This window comes from Artibeus jamaicensis, unplaced genomic scaffold (genome assembly GCF_021234435.1).
Source record: "Artibeus jamaicensis isolate MK-2021 breed Jamaican fruit bat unplaced genomic scaffold, CSHL_Jam_final scaffold_1964, whole genome shotgun sequence".
NCBI classification, from domain to species: Eukaryota; Metazoa; Chordata; class Mammalia; order Chiroptera; family Phyllostomidae; genus Artibeus; species Artibeus jamaicensis.
The window spans coordinates 60629583-60638644 of NW_026522030.1; the positions used below are offsets into that span (position 1 = coordinate 60629583).

The 9062-nt window shown below is 40.4% G+C and overlaps 1 pseudogene; it reads right to left on the reverse strand.

Moving 5' to 3' along the window:
* Positions 1-2155: 2155 nt before the first annotated feature.
* LOC119060084 (spermatogenesis-associated protein 31E1-like) lies at positions 2156-7556 on the reverse strand (annotated as a pseudogene).
* Positions 7557-9062: the final 1506 nt, after the last annotated feature.

A 9062-nucleotide genomic window follows, 5' to 3' on the forward strand; every position in this document is an offset into this window, starting at 1 on the left:
TGTGATGTATTACATTTACTAATTTTCAAATATTGAACCATACTTGTACCCCTAGGATAAATCCCACTTGGTAATAGTTTATGATCTTTTTAATGTATTGTTGGATGCGGTTTGCCAATATTTTGTTGACGATGTTAGCAGCTATGTTCATCAGCACTATTGGCCTGGTGTTTTCTTTTTTTGTTGTATCTTTATCTGGTTTGTGAATTAGGATGATGCTGGCTTCATAAAAAGTTTGAGAGTCTTGCATCATTTTAAATTTTTTGGAATAGTCTGTGAAGGATAGGGATTAGCTTTTCCTTAAATGCTTTGTAGAATTCTCCTGTAAAACCATCTAGTCCAAGGCTTTTGTGTGACGGAGTTTTTTGATTATTGCTTCAATTTCATCCCATGTTATTTTTCTATTCAAGCTTTCTGCTTCTTCTTCATTGAATTTTGGAAGATTATATTTTTCTAGAAATTTGTCCATTTCACTTAGGTTTTCAAATGTTTTGGAATACAGTTCTTCATAGTAATTTCTTACAATCCTTTGTATTTCTGTGGTGTCAGTTGTAATCTCTCCTCTTTCATTTCTGATTGTGTTTATTTGTGTCCACTCTCTTCTTTTCTTGATGAGCCTGCTTAAAGGCTTGTCTATTTTGTTTATCTTTTCAAAGAACCAGTTCCTGAATTCATTAATACTTAGAATTGTGCTTTTAGTCTCTATGTCATTCAATTCTGTTCTGATCTTGGTTATTTTCTTCCTTCTACTTGCTCTGGGCTGTCTTTGTTGCTGTTCCTCGAGTTCTTGTAGGTGTAGGGTTAGGTTGTTTGTTTGAAATGTTTTGATCTTTTTTAGGTAGGCCTGTATTGCTATAAACTTCCCTCTCAGGACTGCCTTCACTGTGTCCCATAAGTTTTGGGTTGTTGTGAGATCGTTTTCATTTGTTTTCAGAAACTTTTTGATTTCTTCCCTAATTTCATTCTTGACCCATTCATTGTTTAATAGCATGCTATTCAATCTCCATGACTTCGAGTGCTTTGGGTTTTTCCCCTTGGGGTTGGTTTCCAGTTTCAGTCCCTTGTGGTCAGAGAAAATGCTTGGTATGATTTCAATTTTCTTGAATTGGTTGAGGCTCATTTTGTGTCCTATCATGTGGTCTATCTTTGAGAATGTTCCATGTGCATTTGTTATCTGTTGGTGGTTCCTTTGTTCTTGGGTTTCCTCCTCCAGTGGGTATCCTGTTGTTTACCACTTTCCCTTACTCTTTTTTTGTGATCAATTGGAGAGGAAGGCAAAATGGTTTATGAGAGCAGGAGACTATTCTATGATATTTATAGTAGCAGCCAGTAGAGAAGACATAGGAGATCCATTGGCTATGTTTAGTATTAACTGTGAGGTTAACCAAACTATGCAGTTTTAAGAAAGAATGGAAGAAAGATAAGACTCTTCTTGGGGAGGGAAGGATTGTGAGTTGGATCTAGAAAGCAGTGAGGTTGTGGGAAGTCAGATTCTGAGGTAAGGTGAGAGTAAAGGATAGTAAATAGGTGTAGTGTGTGAGAGAATAGAGTTAACCACTACAGTAATAAAGTTCAGGAAACTGTGAAGTGGGTTAAGATTTGGGAGGGGTGATGTGAAGTATTTACAATGGTATGGAACAGCTATTATTTACAATAATATTAGAGCAACAATCATATGACAGAATCTATGTGTCCTGGGTAACATAAATAGCGGGTGTAGAACTTTGAGTAGTTTGCTAAAGGAACACAAGTGACGTGAAGGATAGTAAATTAGCAATACACTTCTGGTTTTTCAGTGTCCACTGCAATTTCTGGTCTCTTATTTTCATATATGCTGTGGCACTGTTGGCTTCTACTTGCTCTGGGCTGTCTTTGTTGCTGTTCCTCGAGTTCTTGTAGGTGTAGGGTTAGGTTGTTTGTTTGAAATGTATTGATCTTTTTGAGGTAATTCTATATTGCTAAAAACCTGTAGACCAGCCAGGTTTTTCTCCTGTGTGTAGGGGGAAGTGGAATCTGCTCCCCCCTACTCTGTCACCATTTTCCAACTCCCCAAGTAGTTACATTTATACAGTCATAAAATTACATTGGGCCCTTTGAAGGCAACCATGATGTTGTGGCCTTTGGTGAAAATGGGTTTGGATACTGGACTCCAAGTTCATTGCCAGTATTCCTGCAATATCATAGAAATCTCCAGAAGCCTTCCCTCCATTGGCTCAGTCTTATGTATTCCTGAACTTGGATTTGGCTCCCAGCTCCTTTCTTAACCCCCAGGACAGTCCCAACATTCCAGGTTTTCACATGAGGCTGAGTGTGAGGGGCTGATAAGACTGCCTGCCCTCCTGTCTGGTCAGTGTCCTCTGAGGGCCCATGGCCATAACCAGAGGCTGTCCCTCCCAGGGCCTCAAGATTTCCTCAGACACAGGTGAGGTGATAGGTAGTGGTCCTGCTGGGGTGAGCAATGACTTTTGTTATTATATCCTCTCCCCTAAAGAGCTGAGGCTGAGCTGGTTTCCCCAAGACCTTGGTGAACTTGGCTTTTGAGTGGACTGCAGATACACAGACAGCTGAACTGGGGAGGGGGACTGTGGAGGGGGTAGTGCAGAACCTCACATAGCTTGAGATTTATGAGCTCAAAGGCCTAGAGGGGCTGGCCCCATTTATGCCTCTCCTGAAACCTAATCATATGTGCTTCCAGCATCTGTCAAGTGAGTAGAATAAGGAAGGAGAAGCTCAGAGAAGGTGTTTATGTAATATTCCCAATCCTTCAAGGATCCTTAATTCCTGGGGCCTGTGAGAGTGTGGCACTTAATAAAAGCATGGTTGGCAGCAAGCCAGGAGCACCCGGCACTGATGGGATCAAACCCTAGCTGATCTGTTCTAACTTCCTGCCCAAATGGGGTCCTAAGAATTTTTCTAAAGGTTATTTTCTGGGTCCCTGTTTTACTCTTTGAAGGCCTCAGGTATCTTTCTGACTTCTTAGAGTTCATTCTAAGAAATTTCTCTGTGAAGCTGATTCAGCTCCTGGAGAGAACTTTTGGGATCCTCCTCATACATTGCTGTAAGCCCCTGCTAAATTCCTTCCCTAGTTGATCTTTGCTATGGGACTTTCTATGGTACCAAGAAAGTCCCATAGTCCTTTCTTGGACTCCATCATCTGTATGTCCTGGCTGCTTTTACTTGTAAATGCAGAGAGCTGTCAGGGCCCTTGCTTGACTTGTGTCTGATAGACCCCTGGCAATTGGCCCTGAGCTTTTATCAGTTCCAGAGACACCTGAACTCTGAAGCCAAGGCCACCCTGTTCATCTGTGATGAGCTTCTTTGGAAGATTTTGCCCCTGGACATTAGGTCTCATAAAGTCCCTATGAGGAATGGAAACTGACCTGTGGTCATGGGAGGCCCTACTGTGCTGGGGAAGGTTAAGAGTGGTTATCTAAAGACTTCCTGAGATCTTGTCACAGGGGATAAAGCCCTTTCCTTGCTCTATTCCTGATGCTGAATGCCATTTGGGAAGAATGATTGTACCTTATTTTAAATTGTAAGGCAAAATATCTCAGAGGTGCTCATCTAGGGCAGAAAAGAAGGTGATCAGATTAGAGGGAGCATATGAGTCTGGATCTGGACCTGAGCCAGAGAAGGGGGATGGAGCAGGGGAAAGTTTCCGGTCAAAGTTTGGGGTTGGACCCCAGAGAGAGGCAATGATGGGGCTTGGGAAAGCCCTGAAGATGCACTAGGCTGAATTGGAGCTGGGAAGTGGTTAGAGACTCCATTGAGTAAAACAAAGAAGTAGGAGAGGCTCATAAGAAGCCAGACAGTAGCCACCGGGAACTCTGTGCTGGGAGGGGAGACCTCAGGAGAACTGGCTGCACTTCTGCTGTTGATAGTCCCCCAAGAACTGGAGATATGAGAACTGCTGAGGACTGGACACCTGCTCTGGTCTGTCCTTCATGCTCCAGAATGTTTGGGGGGTTGAAAATGACCCATCCTTTTCTTTCTCCTTCCAAATCTTCAGTTTTGCTTTCTTGGTGATCAGTATCTCCAGCAGCTTCTGGATATCAGGATTGACAAATGAGGGGCTACCAGTGTTGATCTGCCTGTCCATGGGGTTCTCCCAGAATGAAGCCTCAGGTTAGTGGTAGACAGATGTTCTTTCTGGAATGCATGCTATGATGAGGAGGGAAAGAACAAGGCCTTGGTAGTCACCCACTGCCAGGACAGGAACTTAATGGGATAGTGTGAGCAGCCAAAGGCTGAGATAACAGAGATGAGAGAGGCCCAAAAGGAGTATATGTTTTAAGTATGTTGTAAATGTCAACCTGTTTTCACACAATAACTTTTTTACCTTCATCAATGTATAGGTAAAACTTTATTTTATACTGAAGTTTGACTAATTTGTTATTGTTTTTTTAATATTTATTTATCTTTAGAGAGGAAGGGGAGGAGTGAGGGAGAGAAATATCAATGTATGGTTCCCTCTCATGCATCCTCTGCTGGGAACTGGCCTGCAACCCAGGCATGTGCCTGACTGGGAATTGAACTGCAATCCTTTGGTTTGCAGTCCCGCACTCAATCCACTGAGCTACACCAGCCAGGACTAATTTGTTATTGTTTTGATTAATCTATACCATCTTTACTGAGAACAACTGACATGAATTTAAATTAATGGCTTCCTATTAAAAATTCAAAAAATGAAATAAATATAGTAAAAAACCCTTCAAATGATATGTTTTATGTTAGTAGTATTTTATACTTCTTTTTTTTTTAATGACAGCTAATACTTTAATCATTTACTCCAGGCTAGATGTTACACTAAACCCTTTACATGAATTATAGCAATTTTAGGTACTATTGTTATTCCCATTTTACAGGGGGTAAAACTGAGACAGAGATTTGTAGCTGGGTGAGATGGTCCTACAACTCAGGTATTTTATACTTCTGAAGTTAGAAAAGCTTCATAGAGACTTATGGGAGATGGACACACATAAACACATGTTCACACATATATGTATGTACACATGCATGCACACACATTCTGACAGGCAAATTCAGTATTTTCAAATTCAAGAATTATGCATTTCCTCATTTTCTTAAAATATTTTATGTTATGTCTTGGCCCTATCTCTTCTTACTCTGCCCTAAATACACCTAAAGACAGTGTATTTTCCAGAGGTTAGAAACATGTGTGGTATTCCTGGGAACCAGGAATGGGTTGGTAGAACTAAAGTTCTGATCTTTGAAGTGGACATTGGGACTGGGAGACTGAGGCTTGGGTTTGAGTCAATTCTTCAACAGTCTTTTCTAATAATCCTAGTGTGTTCTGTGCCTATTTGCTTCTTCAGAGAATGCCCTGCCTCCCCTCTCCTGCCCTTTGATGACCCCTGGAACTATAACAGTTATTGAAATAGACATAATAAACTAATTGGGTGGTAATTATAGAATAGTCTGTACTAATAGACTCATGATTCATGTATTAAAAGTTTCCTTACAGGTGTTTTATAGACATCAGCAGTTGCAGCTCCTGATTAATCAAGAAATGATCCTGATCACAAGGACTGGGGAGGCATCAGAGACTCACACCAGAACCAGTAGAAATAGAGCTTGCAGGTCCTGTTCCCGGATATTAGCAGTGAAACTGCAGATGGAGAATGAATCTACATGATGATGCACTCAGGAGACATTGAAACCACCAAAGAGCAGAACTCAGAAACTGCATGGTGCCAGAAATTCCTTACTTCTCCTCTTCCCATGGTCCCCCTATATAAACTAGTCAGGATGGCTGAAATGATGAGGTGAGCTTTGAGACAAGAATCTCCCATCTGCCAGGTTACTGGGCCCTGGATAAAACCACTTTGCTTTACATCAGCAACTGCCTCCTGAGTACTGGTTTTGCAAGGGGTGGGTAGCTGGATCTGCATTTGGTTACACTGCCTCAAGTCTTGCCTGCACATTACAGAGAACTTGGAGTCATAGAAAATTCTCTTATGGCATCACTGAATATCCCTTTGTCAGCAAAAACTGGGGATTTACTTAGGGATTGTATTTTTAATCACTACATAATTATTTTTTTCTTAATACCCAAAACGTAGGCTTAAAATATATATTCTTTCTTGGTCATAGAGCTTCATAGAGTTTTAAGGGGACTGAGAGCATTTGTGTTCATTTGGTGGGCTGTCATGAATGTACAGTTCAAGAACACATCTTCAGCATCAACTGCTGTTTTTCTCTGTCTACAGCCTCTTTACCCTTTATGATATTGTCAGTGGGGTATGAGAGTCCCCAGTGTGGACAACTAGGGCCTGGGTAGCATGGAGGGTTACAATCTAGACAACTAGTGTCAATGGGGAGCATGGCAAACCCTAATTTCTGCTCCATTTTCACAGTGCCTTATGACTGGAATATGAATCTCATCTTAGCTTAGAAAATCAACCTCAGCTATGCAGAGGTCTCAACATCAACACAACCTTCACATTCTGGCCTGCTTCTTCTCCCTCCAAGTGAGGATTCCTGCCTTTTCAGTCAGGAAAGCAAACTAGAAAAGCCCAGCCAGTCACATGGACCACCCTGGTGATTGTCCTCTATCCAAGTGAAGTTCTCAGTTGAAAAAGAAAGACCCACTTGAGCTTCTGTGAGCAGAAGGGACATTACAAAAGGTCTTATGGAAGGTTCCAGAAAGTCACAGTATCAGGTTAGAGGCTTTGGGGCAGGCCAGCACCCCTAAACCATACCCCAGTGTCCTCCATCAGTGACTTCTCCTCTAGCCCTGTACCAGCTGCCAGCCCACACAGCCAGCACAGTCAGCTTCTGCGAGGACACTCTGCTCAGTGGGAATGAGAGAGAAAGAGAGAGAGAGAGAGAGCACTCATTACCTTGAAAGTCAGATAAAGTAGAGTCCACATGGTCTGAGGCTAGTAAATGAAATCAGAATCTACAATATAATCTCTTTTCTTCCCAGAAAAAGGACTGCCTTGAGGTGGGGATTCACCAAGCTCTCCAGAAAGGAAAAGAAAAAAAGCCTCTCACGGTAGGTGGAGCAGGAGAGAGGGCAAAGGAGGACACTTTTGTGGATATCTGTCTTCTAACTGATTTTAAGATAAACTACAGATTTGAATAAAGTGTTTTCAAAATGGATTTGAGAAAAATCTGGTATCCAAATGTGTATAACCTCTTCAATCTCAAAATGGAAAAAAACAAGCAAAGCAACCCAATTTTTAAAAATGGATATAAGCTCTAGACAGACCCCCACCACAGAAGATACCCAGAATACAAGATGGAGACAAAGCAGGTAGAAGTACCAAAATGAAATCACAATTAAGTTATAGAACAATAAACCTCAATAACCAACTAAAAACTGGGTGAACAAAACTCTTATAACCAAGAATTACAGAAGCCACATTCAAGCCACATCTAGTAGGAAGAAGAGATACTAAAAGTACTGGTCCCACATGTATGTGTGGTAGTAGAGAAACTGCAGGGGTAGGTCAGCAGCAAAAATACCCACTGAGGACCCTACCCTGGGCTCCCCAGCCCAGAGCACCAGAGCTGGGAAGAGGTGCCCGCATAACATCTGGCAATGAAAATCATTGGGGATTCTGTTTGATGGAGAGACAGGGGTTGATAGGAAATGAGGAGCCCTCATAAAGGACTGTGCCCCAAACTCATATCAGAAAAATAACAAAAAACAAAGCCCCAATTGATTAAAAGAAAGAAAACAATAAAGATCAGAGATGAAATGAATGAAATAGTGTTCTAAAAGAAGCAATATAAAAATTCCATGAAACGAAGAACTACTTCTTTGAATATATAATCAAGATTGATAAACTTTTAGCAAAACTAATCAAGAAGAAAAACAGAGCAACCAAATAAATAAAATCAGAAATGAAAGAGGAGAAGTAACAACAAACACCACAGAAATACAGACATTGTAAGAAAACATTATGGACAACTATATGCCAACTAATTGGTCAATGTAGGCAAAACGAACAGATTCCTAGAAACACAATATTCCAATACTGAATCAGGAAGAGTCAGAAAATCCAAATAGGCTGGTTACAAGTAATGAAATTCATGGAGTAATCAAATACCTCCCAGCAAACAAAAGTCCTCAACCAAATGGCTTTAAGGCAAATTTTACCAAACTATCAAAGAATAAATACCTCTCTTTGTGAAACTATTCCAATGATTTCAAGAGGAAGGAAGACTCCCCAAGCTCATTGTATGAGGCCAGCATTATCCTAGTTCTAAAAGAAGATGAGGACACCACAAATAAAGAAATTATAGGCCAATATCCCTGATGAACATTGGTGCTAAAATTCTCAACAAAATATTAGCAAATGGATTCAGAAGTGTATTAAAAAGATCACATACCATGATCAACTGGGATTTATTCACATGATCATATCAACAGATGCAGAAAAACATTTTATAAAATTCAGTAGCCATTTATGATAGACATTCTCAGCAAAGTGTAAACAGAGGGAATAAACCTCAACATAATAATGGTCATATATGACAAACCCACAGCCAAAATCACACTCAACAGGGAAAAAATAGAATAATTCACCCTAAGATCAGGAATAAGACAGTGTTGTCTGCTTTTACTCCTGTTATTCAACATAGGAGTGGAAGTGCTGGCCACAGCAATCAGACAAGAGGGTGAAACAGAAAGCATCCAGATAGGAAAGGAAGAAGTAAAACTGTTATTATTTGCCAATGAGGTAATACTATATATTAGAACCCTAATGATTCCACAAAAAATCTATTGGAACTGGTATATTAAGTGAAGTGGCAGGATACAAAATAAATATCCAGGAGTCAGTTGCATTTTAATATACCAATAATGAACTGTTAGAATGGGAAATTGAGAAAACAATGGCATTTAAAATTGAATTAAAAAGAAAGCAGCGAGGAATAAGTTTAACTAAGGAGGTAAAAGACCTGTACTCCGAAAATTGTAAGATACTGAAGAAACTGAGTAATGCCATCAAGAAGAAACATTTACTATGTTCATGAATAGAAAGAATTTACATCATCAAAATGGCCATACTATCCATATCAGTCCATAGATT